The sequence below is a fragment of the Rhamphochromis longiceps genome, linkage group LG19, assembly GCF_057381845.1.
Source record: "Rhamphochromis longiceps isolate RC_006_pf linkage group LG19, R_longiceps_female_GT1.1, whole genome shotgun sequence".
In the NCBI taxonomy this organism is placed as follows: domain Eukaryota; kingdom Metazoa; phylum Chordata; class Actinopteri; order Cichliformes; family Cichlidae; genus Rhamphochromis; species Rhamphochromis longiceps.
This window is the reverse complement of record NC_140575.1, coordinates 29,361,708-29,377,106: the sequence shown is the minus strand read 5'-3', so window position 1 is coordinate 29,377,106 and position 15,399 is coordinate 29,361,708. Positions and strand designations below refer to the sequence as shown.

The 15,399-nt window shown below is 40.2% G+C and overlaps 1 long non-coding RNA gene and 1 pseudogene across 1 annotated transcript; one reads left to right on the top strand and one right to left on the bottom strand.

Annotated features, from left to right (window-relative positions):
- Positions 1-1,878: 1,878 nt before the first annotated feature.
- LOC146647019 (uncharacterized) lies at positions 1,879-5,784 on the bottom strand. The gene is made up of 4 exons (XR_014908705.1): positions 5,501-5,784; positions 5,084-5,125; positions 3,202-3,353; positions 1,879-2,962 (listed from the first exon to the last, which is right to left on the bottom strand). It is a non-coding gene; the product is annotated as an uncharacterized LOC146647019 (long non-coding RNA).
- A 7,392-nt stretch (positions 5,785-13,176) lies between these two features.
- LOC146647018 (uncharacterized) lies at positions 13,177-14,420 on the top strand (annotated as a pseudogene).
- The last annotated feature ends 979 nt before the right edge of the window (positions 14,421-15,399 follow it).

Genomic DNA, 15,399 nt, shown 5'->3' with positions numbered 1-15,399 from the left:
CCTTAAATGCCAGATCAAACAAATACGTTTTTAAACGTGATTTAAAAGACTGAATGGAATCTGACGCGCGAATATGAAGAGGGAGAGTATTCCATAGCCTGGGTGCAGCAACGGCAAAGGCACGGTCTCCTCTGGTCTTCAGCCGAGACCTAGGTTGCACCAAGAGCAGTTGGCCCGATGATCTTAGAGCTCTCTGAGGGCTGTACAGACAGAGGAGATCAGCTAAGTAGTCAGGTGCCATATTGTTCAAAATTTTATAAGTAAACAATAGAGTTTTAAAATCAATTCGATATTTGATAGGAAGCCAGTGTACATTTTTCAGAACAGGGGTGATAGAGTCAAACTTTCTAGTGCCGGTCAAGAGACGTGCTGCGGCATTCTGGACCAGCTGCAAACGCTGCAGAAGAGAAGATTGTAGACCCAAGTAGAGTGAGTTACAATAGTCCAGTCTTGACATAATGAAAGCATGAATGAGTTTCTCCATATCTTTGTGTGGTATGTAGGGTTTAGCCTTAGAAATTAGGCGTAGTTGATGAAAGCTAGTTTTTACCACTGTAGAGACCTGTTTGTCAAGTTTGAAGGAACTATCCATGAAAACTCCAAGATTCCTGGCAGTATCAGTAAGGTAGTTAGCAACTCATCTGGGCCTTTCTGACTATAAAGCTCCACCTGGCAGCAAACCTTTGTGGCATTGGTTTTACTGTTTTATATTTAAGGAATTGTCTTTTAAATTTCTTGTGCAGACTCCCTCGTTGTCACTTATCTTGAGTCAGATTGGGACATAGAGGACTGGCTTGTCTGAGGCTTCTCTGTTCTTTCCTGTAAGGCCTGTTTTTGAGCTTAAAGGTTGTCTGTCAGTGTAGCAGGGGAAAGTCCAGTGTTGGTCTCTATAGATTACTAGTTGGTGTTCCAGCTAGTGTAAGATTCCTTTTTTCGTAATTCCCATGATGGCATTTTTATATTACTGTTGGCTGTGGCCCTGACAGTAAACATATTCACAGATTTCTGGCACATTTCTCAGGTATGCCGAGTCTCACCTGCTACACTACATCCAATTACATGTGACAAGACACCAGTGTCAAAACCCACCACACCTTTAAGAATAACTTATTGGCCAGTGTTACCTTAGCTTTTGCTACACCGCATCTAGATTCATTTTATTAACTACAGCAGATTGTATACTTATATATAAGTATAGCATTAGTATAAACTGGACTAACCTGTACGAGTGGAAGAAACTGATTTAAAGAATTCATAATAGTTTCAATGGCTCTGACTTTTTACACCTGTTAATTCAAAGCAGGACCTTTATTTGATATTTATTCAGAATATTAAAACTTTCCCACTGCACCAAATGTTCTGTCAAACCACCAGAAATGAAGAGCGAGTGGCCAATTGTTTGCCAATTATCCAGCCTCTTTATTTCAAAGTTTAATCACAGAGATATTAGTTTTATGGCTTGATTCATTTTAATTTCCTGTTTTCTTGTCTCAAAGAGGCATGGTGTGAATAAATAAGTGTTTTACTTATGGTGTATATTAGAATTCAATATCCTATCCTAAAATCCTAACAGTCACAGTGACTACTCTGAACTGTTTGTTGTTTTTTTAATTAATATGAGGTGTATAAAAAACACTTTTTTTCAGTGCAAAACAGATAAACATGTGTTATGCTCCCTGAAACAGGTTAGGGTAAAGTACAGTAAGTGTCCAGGTGGACAAAAAATGGAGGATGAACATGGCTACTGTTAAAATTTCCCAATTCTTTTAATCTTTGGGCTGAAGGAAGGACAATACTCGGTGTATAAATGCTCAATCAACAATCATTTATTTCCATACAATTCAATACTTATGAGCATAAGCCATCATGATGGGGAGACATGCATGAAGAGGGTCACAGCAAATCTCGAAATGGTGACGGGTTTCACAGCCTCTTATACGCTTCTGTCGACCCCCACTAGTCATAAAAGCCTAAACATTCACATTCTGTCTCTCACACGGCGCCTAAGTTATGACCTCGGCTCCCTGTCTTTCTGCTCTCTGAAAAAGGTGGGGGTATGGGATGTGGTCTGTTTCTTCCATTATCAGCAGCACAAGGCCCTCCACACAGAGTCTCCTGCATACAATCCTTCTTTTTATGATTCAGCAGTAAAGCATGTCAAGAAAACCGTGTAAGACATTCACAGCCGATCAAGGATACAGAGTGATGCACCCTTATCTAATGAACTACAAAATGATTATGTTCTTTTAACTCAAAAGTATAATGAGGACTAAACTACATACACAGCACACCATCTAAACTAAAGGATAATATATGTCCTACAGCTGTTATCATAATTCAACTACTTTGGTTACATATATAAGGTAACATATGATAACAGAATAATCTCAACACTACCATAATGTAAAGGACACTCCTTCACCAGCAGGAACATTTGCAACACAAGTACTCATTTGTATGACCGGGAGAGAAATTACCACAGCAAACATTGCAAAGTAAATGAAGGCAAGTAACTCAATTGAATCATTAATGTTTTAGGAGTTTTAGTTGAACAGATGGATGTATAATGGTGGTCATAACCAGTCTCAAACTGAAGTGAATAATGACATTGCTGGGGAACTTTCCATCCTACATTCATGTGAACGTTACTTTGACACATACTGTACATCTAAAGATTGCTGCACACCAGCACATGCCCCCATGACAGCTGCACTCTCTCAGCAGGACAGCATTCCTCAAGAAGCAACAGAAAGTAATCAGAAACAGCACGAGGAACACAACAAAGAGCACAAGGCGCTGACGTGGGCTCCAGGTGCACCAAATCTGATGGAGCTTTTGCAGGATGCTCCGAAGAAAGCCCGATCTCCAGAGAACCAACAGCAGCCAGAGGAGCAGCTGCCCGCATCCAGGACACCACAGGAAACAACCAGAGGATTCATCGCTGTGGCGTAAAGTGTCAGAGCTGTTTTGATACAAACAGATATGTGCAAAATATTAGGCAATGCTTTTAATTGTTCACTTGAGCATAGGGAAGTGTAACCTTCACTTCCCAATGCTCAAGTGAAGTAGCACGAGTAATTTAGTATAACTGGAAATAAGTAAAAAAGAAAATATTTCAGTAACACACATGCACAAAGTGAACACGTATCACTGAACTGCTAAGTCAAAACTTTTTTTAAAGGGGAAGGAAAAAGAACTCACTTGAACGTGGTTGTGTTGACAAAGATCATCTTTACATGGAAAGAGGTTTTGAGTTCAGCCATGAATTCTTCGAGGTGTGTCTTCACTGCACGGCATGCGGCTATTATGACTTGGATTTCATTACAGATCAACTTCAGCTTCAATATCAGATGCTGTAAGAGTCAAAAAACACATATATTTATTGGATTTAATACACTTGACAATATTACTAAGTCATAGAATATTCACTGTCCATGTATAATGACACTAAAGGACTGTTTAGTATTTATTTAGTATTTATTTATTTATTGTCATTGTCAAGAACAATGAAATTGCGTTTGGGGCTTCCATACAACCCAAAAAAAAAGAAGAAAATAATAAATACCCCTTAAAACCCAAGTGTACATATTTAACCCAGTGTGACTCCAATGCAATAAGACAATCCTTAGCAATAATGTTCGTAGAAATTCAGACAAAGACCTGAGAAACATGACAAAATACAACAATGACTGTTCTATTCTAATTTACCTCTGCACCTCAGTTACAGTTTGATTTCCTCACAAAGGATAAGAATTGATAAGACTTTAGTAAATCCAATCCCATCATCGAGATCGCCCACCAATAAAATTCCTTATCGATTCTCATTCACTCCGTTTTCAGAGTCACTACCATTGCTAGGCAGCAATAATTAACATTCATGTCAATAAATGCATGCTGTGTCGATCTTACGTGCTGCACAATTGTGTTTAATAGTTAGTATTTACTGTTATATTCCCATAGATCATCGTGATGTTGTTTATTCTATTACTCTCTTTTTCTTCTTCTTATTTTCTTTTTTCTTTCTCAACAGGTGATCCAGGTGATTGATATATGTATTTTTTGTCTGCTTATTTTGTTGTTTTTTGCCCTTTATCCCCGTCCCTCTTCTTCGCTGTTTTTCTTTCCCTCTTTCTTTCTCCCCTTTCTTTTCCTCAGTCAAGTCTGTCCCATATTTAGCAAGTGAAAATAAAAAATAAAATAAACAATAAAAGCTGAATCAAATAGACCATTATGGCAAGGCTGGGGTGGTCCATTTGGTAAAGTAAATCCGTTGGGCATCTTTGCTCACCTTTAGACAATAGAGCAAAAAAACGGACAAAGGGGAAAGAATTAGTAATCAGTGAACACAGGATGTAAAGACCAGAGAAAGAGAACAGGATCACAAGCAGTAGGGGGAAAAAAATTACTTCAGGTCTCCACATCCTGTTTTTCACATACCGGTAAGAAAAAACCAGTGCATGCTAAAAAAAGGACAGTAGTACCTTGCATGCTGTGGACCAAATGTTTGTGCATTTTTATATGTTAGTGTTATTTCTTAAATGTGTAAAATCTGTAACATAAGGTATTGTTTGGAGTTTAGTCTGTTACTGTTACCATTTTTACCATTTCTTCTTGGAGCAACTATAACCCACATAATTTCCTTAGGGATTAATAAAGTATTCTGATTGTTTCAGGATGACCTGCCATTATCCAATGACACATCTTCTTATCCGTATCTTTTGCTCGTTTCTTTTCTCTTTTTTCTAAACTGAGCACCTGATGGCTTTGAACTTTTCTTGTCCGTCTTCCATTGGGTTTAATTTTGCACTCCAGTATGAACACCCACCCCCCAACCCGAGGATCACGCCCTCTCCTCTCTGTGCAGCAGGCGCACCTCGCAAACGGAGGGTGCCCTTACTCCCAGCAAATGGGTGATAGAAAACCAATCGGTGCCTATGACATTCCCGATATGCGCTGGCATGACGTCACCCGTTTCAAAAACCGCTACTGCATGTGTGAGAGGTCGCCATGGTTGAAATGGAGGCGCGATACAGAGGAAACACATGTCAAGGATAACTACCTAAGCACTTAGCCTACTGCTTACCTTATTTGGAGTCCAGTTGAAAAGGAAAGTCTTCTCAGGAAGCTGAACGACAAAAATAAATGTTAAAGGAGCTAAAAATCAGTGGTCAAGGTGATATTGACTCCACATGCATCCTTTAACATAGCTTCCACACAGTGTCTGTTAAAATAATTTTTTTTTAAAAGAGATTATAAATATGCAGGCAAGACTAGACACGTAAATCTGCATCTGTACTTTTACTGAAGTGTGATTTTAAATGCAGCACACTAACTTTTCACAATATATTTTTTTACAGTTTGTCTTTTAAGGTTGCAAAGAGCTGCACTTTCTTGATTAACATTAAACACTTATAGATGAACACTACACAATTCACGTGTAACTTATCATATTTTATTATTATTATTATTATTATTATTACTTCAAGATTATCTCCCATACCTCCAGAGAAATTTCCAAATTCACCTTCTCGACATCATTGGTGTTGACTTCTGTACTTCTACAGAATCCAGTCCAGGCTATGTGGGGTGGGAAAAAACATGCAGTCAAATTCGCATTTATATTTTAGATGCTTCTCTTGAAAAATGTCCCTAATAATGAAAACAATATATTAATACCGATTCCCAAGATGCACAAGAAGACAGACAACTTCATCGTGGAGAGGTTAATTGATAATGGAGAAGACACACAGGCTGTGGGACAGTACATAAAAATGTCTCACTTCCTCAAATGTGCGTTCATTTCCCCTGAAGCTCCACATCTTGCCGGTGTGCAAGACAGTAAGCGCTCAGGCTGAGATCTTGCACCTCTCTTGTACTTCCTCCACATCTTGCCAAGATGTGGAGGAAGTACAAGAGAGGTTCCTCCACATCTTGCCAAGATGTGGAGGTGCAAGATCTCAGCCTGAGCGCTTACTGTCTTAATAACTACAGACCTGTATCCATTCGCTTCCGCTTATCCTTTTCAGGGTCACGGGGGGCGCTGGAGCCTATCCTAGCTGTCATAGGGCGAGAGGCGGGGTACACCCTGGACAGGTCGCCAGTCTGTCGCAGGGCCAACACACAGGAACAGACAACCATTCGCACATTCACACAATGGCAATTTGGAGTTTCCAATTAACCTATCCCCTCAAGCTGCATGTCTTTGGACGGTGGGAGGAAGCCGGAGTACCCGGAGAGAACCCACGCAAACACGGGGAGAACATGCAAACTCCACACAGAAAGACCCCGGCCTGATGTTGGAATTGAACTCAGGACCTTCTTGCTGTGCGGCAACAGTGCTAACCACCGTGCCACCGTGCTGCCCGACCTGTATCCAACTTACCATTTTTAAGTTTATGTAACCAGGCTGAAGTATAATGTCAGCTTATTTAGCTATATGCTGTACTTGAGTACACCTCAGTTGTATCTTTATGTTTATTATGTAATTTGATTCCTAACTGATTTGTATCATTATGCTTTGTCTGCAGAAACCACACATGGTATAAATTTATTATTTGCGATACTTTATAAATATGAACCTCTAAAGATTTTGAGTTCGTGCACATTGTGAATCAAGAATCTCAATATTTGTATCACAATGATTTCTATAAAAGCATTTGGTTTATGGGGATAATGTGACAAATCTTTTGTGACCCTATTAATGATCAGTGGTAATTAAAGAGGAACCCTGGCTCTGGACATTTTCATGACAAGTGACAGCGCTGACATCTACTAACGAGAGAACATGTTTTATCATCATAAACACGGTGATAAGACGCATCGTTAAAGCGTCACTTCAGTAATGTTGACTCATGTTTTTTAATAGATGACTTAAAACACTAAACTCTAATTTCTGTGGTTTATTTTAAGTTTACAGAATATAACATGTGGTAAGACGACGAGTTTTACTTCTCACTGTCCGTGTTATGTGTATCTATTTAGCATGTATGCTACTTTGCTCTGTGGACTGTAAAATGTTTCATTGTGTTCATGAAATAAACCAGACTTTCACTGTCTGCATCTTTTACTGTTTTTCTGCTTTTGTTCACTCCAAGTTTGACAAAACCTACAGATATCCAGAGTTAACTCACTAACAATGTGGAGCAGTCTCAGTGTATTTAGCTGCTTTTTCCCTGAACACAACCAACTGAGAGAAACGCCTGTAGGCCTCACTTTGGTCATTTCGAACGCTGAAGGAGATTTGTTCAATAGACACCTTATACTAGTGTTTCCTGCACTTAATCCATCACTACTATGTTCTATATAAATCCAGATTCCTTTTATAGTTTGCAGTGAAATTTGTTAAACCGTTGCTTAATGGGACAGAAGTACAAGTCGCTCTTTACTAACACATTTGTAGATGAGTTTATTGCTGAACAACACAGCTAGCAGTCTCACACACTCTTTAGGTTATTCAAGTTTTGTGTGTAATGGTTTAGTCTATCAAACCTTACCCTTTTCTCCTCAGTATCACAACAGTATGACTCCCAAAGTACGGTTCAGTAAACAACCAATGATTCTAAAGCCAGAACAGAAAGATACAGTTGGAAGATGAATGATTGCGTTTTTATGATGTGTAGTAAAACGACCCCCTCTTCTTCTTCTCTGTGTTGTTGTTGCTGTCCAAAAATCACAGACAAAGTCAGGAATGTTTTTACCTCGTCTAGCTGCTCTGTGTGTGTGTGTGTGTGTGTGTGTGTGTGTGTGTGTGTGTGTGTGTGTGTGTGTGTGTGTGTGTGTGTGTGTGCCTTAGAAGTCAAATAATACATTAGCCATACTTAAAAAAACATCTGAATTTCATTTAGAACTGAGATTCTAAGTTGTAAGGAGGAATCTTATGCACAGTCAGAAACATGTTTCCCCACTTTCACAATGCTGAGGTGTCAAATCCACAACCCCCAACAAATGGTTTATTACACGTGGGTGTGAAGGGCAAGCTTTACTTACACAGCCTCACACACAGTAGATTTTTAAAGTTTTTTGGGTACAGTGGTTTAGCCACAGATGCAACATCCACTTTTGATAAAGATCACTCCACCTGTTTATTTCTTAAGAAATTAAGCATCTTTATTAAGCTCTTATTTATACATGTCTACACAATAATAGACACCGTGTGCTCTGAGACATTATAGTCTTCTACTTCTGCTTCCATCGGTATGCATTTTAAACTCCCAGCCTTTCAGTTTGTTATGAACGACTTATATTTCTAACATTTTGTGATGTAAAAGTGAACCATGTTTTTTATTTTTTTATTTTTTTTATTTTCTGTTTGATGGAAGGACTTAAGACACGAGTTATTTAAACAATTCTAAATGACCGTGTGATGGCCATAGTACTTTATGTGGGCCAAATGTGTTAAGGATAATGTTTATCAATGTAAAATTGCAAAGAACCTTTGAATAGATTATAACATTTTGTAAACAGATACCTCAGAAGCTGCACTGGTAGATCTATGTATGTAAGGTAAAACTATCCACAGTACTTCCACTTAAGTAACTAAACACATAAAGTCACCCTTACCAATAATCCACTGCTCCTTGAAAAAAAGTAGCACAAACAGACAACTGACTGAGCAATGATAAGTAGAGCTACCCGAGGCCGATACTCAAGCAGAAGAAAATTAAAAGTTGTTGTTTTCGTGGCTCGAAAAATTAAAGAATGTATGTTTAATAATTCAACAAGACCCGCACCTTCAACACATGTACATTCAAATTTTGGAACAGGCTCAACATTGCTGCTGTTCAATAGTTTTTATCCGTTTGAAAAAGTCATTTTACGGCTTTAATGTTTCCAGCTGATAAGGAGAATGAGTGCGTTTCAAATGTGCGTCCAAAGGCTTTAAACATCTGCTTTGTCTGTAACGACAGTATCAAACTACAGAGTATTGTTTTTACTAAAATTCAACATTTTCCGATGAAAATTTGGCTACTTTTTTTTTTTTTTTTTCTTTACTGTAACACGCACCTCAATGCCATTTTTAGGATATTCTTGGTGATCACATTTTTTTCATATTTATGCTTTTGGCACTGAGGGTATCTAATACGCATGTTGTCACTGTGTTTGTACTACCAGCTGTGAGGGCTCTGCTTTTGCTTTGAGCAGTCTGTTTTTATTTTGTCTCGTGAGTGTGTGTGTTTTTCAAACGAGATCCTCGTCAGTTTGATTTTGTTACCACAAACTTTGTGTGAAGTTCACAACAGAGGTAAAGAGATTTAAACACCCCAGTTTAAGGAGGCAGGCAGGCAGGGGTTGGACCACCTGCACAGGGCTGGTGAAGCAGAGAGTGTCCGGGGAGATGTGCAACAGAAGCAGAGGGAACATTTTACTAGATGATAAAATGGCAGCTTTAGGTGATTAAGGATTTGTTGACAAGATTAAAAGACACTTCCGTCAGAGTTCAACAACATTACAGTTTGATTAAATAAAAAAGTTTTTAGAATACACAAGGTTCATTTTCTCCTCTGATAGTAATCATATTAAACATGTCAAGAAAGAAAGAGTATAAAGAAAATAGTAAATGTGTGTCTAATTAAACTCTTCCTGTGAGCCTTACATCATCCTTTAATATGTTTGGTGTTACAAACTTGAAGAAGCACAGAAAAGATCATCAGACATTAATCTAATCAGTTTTCAGCCTTCATTCATATTGAAAAGTTGAAATCTTCCCTGCTAGACCCAAGTGCAGCGTTTAACACCGTCGGCCATAACATTTTATTACAGCTATTATTAAATGGAGAGTCCTCTTCACACACTGAGGTTAATTATGAAGCTCCACAGGCTTCTGTGCAAAGACCAGTTCTGTTTACATTATACGTGCTTTAGAAGACATAGCATACCACAGGTCAGCTCAGCAACATCTCGACTTTGGCTTGTTTTTTCTGGTTAACGTTAATTACGTAATTTAGAATTAAAGTTTAGTGTTCTTAGCATTTAGGATGGCCGTGGCGAGTAACTCAAGTGCTGTAAACATTTCATGAAACCTCATCAAAAGTTATCTGAGTTGGAAGGGTGGCTGTGTGGTAAGTGTGTCTTCTGCACTTCCTGTTCCACTATAAAGTGTACAAAACCTTATGGTTATAGGGGAACTACAGTTATTAATAGAAAATTGAATGTCCTGTAACAGGGTGGACATTTGGCACGTCATGGTAAAGACTTTGATTTTAAAAAATATTATAATATAATATCCTTAGCTGGACCAATACATTTTTCTTATAGGTTGAAAATCCCTCTTTTAGATGAAATGTTAAAATAATTCAAAATTTTGTATTTTTTGATGAAGAGTGATCACACTGAAATGGCACCGAATAGTAGGAATGACCCAGGCACTCGTTCCATTTCCTCAACCATAATGTTTCATAGACATCTCCACACTGAGCAGTGTGAACTAGATTAAATGGCACTTCAGTTATTAATAGAAGCATTACAGTTTTTCTCAAATGTTAAAACACAAAAGCCCATCCTGTAACCCAAATGACCAGTAAATGGTAAATGGCCTGCATTTGTATAGCGCTTTTCTAGTCCCTAAGGACCCCAAAGCGCTTCACACTACATTCAGTCATTCACCCATTCACACACACATTCACACACTGGCGATGGCAAGCTACATTGTAGCCACAGCTGCCCTGGGGCGCACTGACAGAGGCGAGGCTGCCGGACACTGGCGCCACCGGGCCCTCTGACCACCACCAGTAGGCAAACATGGGGTTAGTATCTTGCCCAAGGATATTTGGCATGCAGCCAGGAGGCAGCCTGGGATCGAACCACCGACCTGTAGTCTAAACACATTTACTAAATGTAGCCACCATATACCAGTACCATAAACACATGTCACATGAAGACACAATTCACAAAACACAACCCTCTGTACTCGTAAATCTAGTGATGGCCCGCTTGAAGCTGACGCTCCGGAGCGTGTGTCGAAAAAAACAACACACTGGTTCAGAAGCACTGTGTCGAGGCTTGCTTCGTTTGCTTCGTGACCAGTGACGTCCGAAGCTTCATTACGCACATAACTGCTTCGGTACCTGATTCAAACGGATATAAGGAAGTGAATCATCCACGGGATTCGTGGAGTGTGTTGATGGTGACAGAGAGCGAAGAGGTGATCATTCCACTGACAGATATGGAGCCAGCGAGGAAGAGAGGACATTCTGGCGTGTGGGAATATTTTGAGTTGATTTTGCTCAATTCATTTTATCTGCCGAAGTGAAAAACTTGAAATGTCCAAAATCATGTTTTCATAATGTAAATATCATTACAGCATATGACTTTAGGAACACTTCCATGTGAATTAAAGCTAATGAAGACTACAAAAATGTATTTGACACTATACGTACATTACATTGCTACAGTTTAGAAAATCATTTTGTTTATTGTTTTTAGGTGATAGTCTGCAGGACCCAGGAATACCTGCATATCTACCAGCTTGCAGTGTAGTTCCTGCACTCCACAGCCTCTTCTGTTCCATGCAAGTGGATTTTCTCCAGGGCAGGAGAAACTATTTCTAAGAAAAGAAACAGACTCAGCCAGCGCACAGTAACACTAATCCTCTTTTTAAATGTAAATAACAAAAGGGCTACCTTACATTGATCATGTTTTTACTTTGCAAGTTCTTGATTAGGGGTGGGTTTTGATTATCGCCTTTCTGATTACAATCCATGCTAAATTGAATAAAGTGATATTGATTCATTAAAATCCCGTGTCGATTTGTAAATTAACGTTATTATGCCTGAAACGCCAGCATCTCAGGTTAAACCTCACAACATGTCGTCAAACACCATGCAGCTAAAACAGTAACTGGGAGCAGGTTTACGGATTCTGCATACAAACGTGAACACAGAGCGCGGACCCGACGCGTCAGAGTCAGATTTTGGTGCGTCGTCGGGTCCGCGCTGTGTTTGCCTCTTTTTTCCCCCGCTGGCTTCTGCAGCTGCAGGTTTCATAACTCTCTGTTTACATCTCTAATTAAGTCTCACATGTGTCAGCTTTCTTTTAATAGATACGAAATTATGGATATATACTGTTAAATGATCAGAATTGTAATATTTCTGACTGAGGCAAAACTTTCCAGATTCCAATCAAATTGAATCGGATCCTGTATCGAATCAAAAATGATTCTACAAATCAGTGACGATGCAGCCGTACTCAGCTCCCTAAGCATTTTCCCTTTCCAGTTCACAATCAATCCCACCCCTAGGTCAAAAATATGTATAGGACAATTGGCCTCATCTAATATTTTGTATGAACCTGTCCAGCTGTCCAGTGATTAAACGACAAGTAGATGGAGGCAGGACTTCACAGCAGGGGCATACTCCATAATGTGCTGTGCATTCTCATATGTATATTATATATATTGCTCACTTATTGTATTTACCAACATCAAGGAGTTATGAGCAAAGAAAGGCCACACCATAGTGCATGTTTAAATAGGGAAAGTTTATTGATCAAAATGTATTACGCAAATACGCATTACATTTTTTTCAGCCCCCCAATCGAGAAAACAAAACCAATTACATGTTCAAAGCAACGGAACGGTGGCCCAATATCAGAGAGAACTCCACTCTTGAGTGAGCAGTGATAATTGAGCAGTCCGTTTTATTTTGCAGATTCAAGCTGCTCTTCAAAATTTTCACCACCAGATGTCACCGGAGAGGACTGTGTTGAAAAGCTTCGAGTAATGAACCGTTTTTCAATACAAGCTTCAGTGCTTCGGAAAGCTTCATTTGGCCATCACTACATAAATCTAAACACATTTTTCCTTGCCAAAACACATGTTGCAAAACAACTCTGCTCATATTCTCAAATGAAAGCCCATGTGATGCAAAATGCTTGCCACAGTCACCAATCTGTGAACACAGGGAACACACCTGGCGTCAGTCACTACACACAACGACTCAAAATTGAAGACACCTGTTGCTAATGATGTGACCCCACCTATGAAAGCATAGTTTGGTGAAGATGCCAAACAATCACAATGGATGAAGACATTCGAGCGTGCGGAAGGAGAAGAGCTGCAGGCCAAAGAGGAAGAGGGGTTGAGATCAGAGGAGGAAGAGGTGAAGGCCTAAGAAGAAGAAGAAGAAGAGGAGTTCGGAGTAGAGGAGGAAGACAAGGAGGCCAACAAGAGAGAGGAGAAGGTCCAGGTGGGAGAAGAAGACAACCTCGCACCATCATAACAGATGATATGCGAGCAACAGTAATTGATCATGTCATTGTCCATGGCATGACAATGGCTGAAGCGGGACGAAGAGTACATCCAAACCTGAGTAGGTCCACCGTGGCCACCATTATCAAGGCATTTAGACAACACAACAGGTATAGTACGCTATTGCTTTCTTTGTCACACTACAGTTTTACAGGCCTGTGAAAGTGGTCTGTTACCTTACATGTAGTTTTACATATAAATCAGTCAATTGACAACACATGTTTCTTTCTTTAGAGCTGAAAGAATGCCACATAGAGGTGGGAGGGTTGCCATATTCACAGCGGCACAAGAAACCCTCATTGCAGATATGGTCCGTGAGAACAACTGCATTAGACTCCGAGAGATCAGAGACAAAGTCATTGCAGATAATGTAAACTTTGAGAACATTGATGCTGTCAGCGTGTCCACAATAGACCGAGTTCTCCGGCGCCAACAGATGAGGATGAAACAGGTCTACAGGGTTCCCTTTGAGCGCAACTCTGCGCGACACATAGGACAACGTTACGAGTATGTGCAAGTACGTATACATCCATGTCCACAGTACAGTTAGTGGACATACTGTGTTGCTTAGTGGCCTACATTACTTCTGGACAATACTGTGCTACCTGATTGACCGTTCTGAACACCTGTACGCTTTCCCATGTTCACAGAGGATAATGCAGTTGGACGCGATGGCCAGACCCCATGAGTACCTCTTCCTGGATGAGGCTGGCTTCAACCTCCAGAAACGAAGGCGAAGAGGCCGTAACATCATTGGCCAGAGAGCCATCACTGAGGTCCCTGGCCAACGGGGGGGGGGGGGGTAATATTACTCTTTGTGCAGCTATGGGTACGGAGGGGCTTGTCCACCGGCATGCTGTCCTTGGGTCTTACAACACCCAACGTCTCCTCACCTTCCTAGAGGAGCTAAAAGACATCCTCCTGGACCGTCAACAACACCATCCTTGGCTAGCACATCACATGTATGTGATCATTTGGGACAACGTCCGCTTCCACAAGACACACCAAATCAGAGAGTGGTTCACCACCAACAGTGACCACTTTTTAAACGTCTGTCTGCCACCCTACTCCCCTTTCCTGAACCCTATAGAGGAGTTCTTCTCATCATGGAGATGGAAGGTGTATGACAGACAGCCATACACAAGAGAGAACGGGCAATGGAGCTGGCCTGTGCTGACATCCCAGTGGAGGCCTTCCAGGGATGGATTCGCCATTCCAGGGCGTTTTTCCCGCGGTGCCTAGCAAGGGACAATATAGCCTGTGATGTGGATGAGGTGATGTGGCCCAATGCAGCTCGGCGACATGATGCCGCACAGTGACTGTGTGTAATACTGTAAAATGACCGTGTAGACAATAAAAAAGACTTCACACCCTGATCATGTTTCCGAGAGTACTGTTGTGTGCGATAGATTCTGTTTTTGCATTGAGTTGTGTTACAGTAGTGTACGTACATGCAGGATGTTTTTATAGATTTATAGTCTTCATGTGAAACTCACAAATCTAAATGCCTAATCCTCTGCAGGGTTCTATGACGATCCGTTACTGTACAGTTTATAAAAATATGCATTGGCAGTTATGAACCAAAGAACCTTCTCACAAATTGAGCATTGTGTTTTCAATTGTTTTGCTGTAGTGTGTAATGCTGTGTATAGTGTTTACAGTTTTGACAGCTTCGAGCTGCTCTCTTGGTGTGGGAGTTTGAGTTTTGCAGTGGGAAGGTGTGGTTGTGTTTATGTAGCTTTAGAGAAGGGTGTTGTGTTTGGCCATTGGGGGACCTGGTGGTAACGTTTGTGACATGTTTTAGCATTTGAGAAAAACTGTAAAACTTTTTAATCTAACCATTTTGCCTCGTCTCTTTTTCGACCTGGATACTTTTACTTTCCCTCATCCCCTGGACCTTTTTAGGGGAACCTAACACAAAGACGATTGCAGAAATGCAGGTATACCACCTAAACCCACTTTCAGCTGTAGCACAAAAAGTCGTGAAACCAAAACTTGCTGATTGTTGTTATGTGCAACAATTATGCAAATATGTTAACATTTACGAACAGGCAATTAAACAGGAAGCGAACGTTTTAAGATGTACCAACACCGCAGGAGCACTTTCGTTCCTACATTCATTTTAGTCTCAGTTCCCCCATGAATGTCTTATTTAC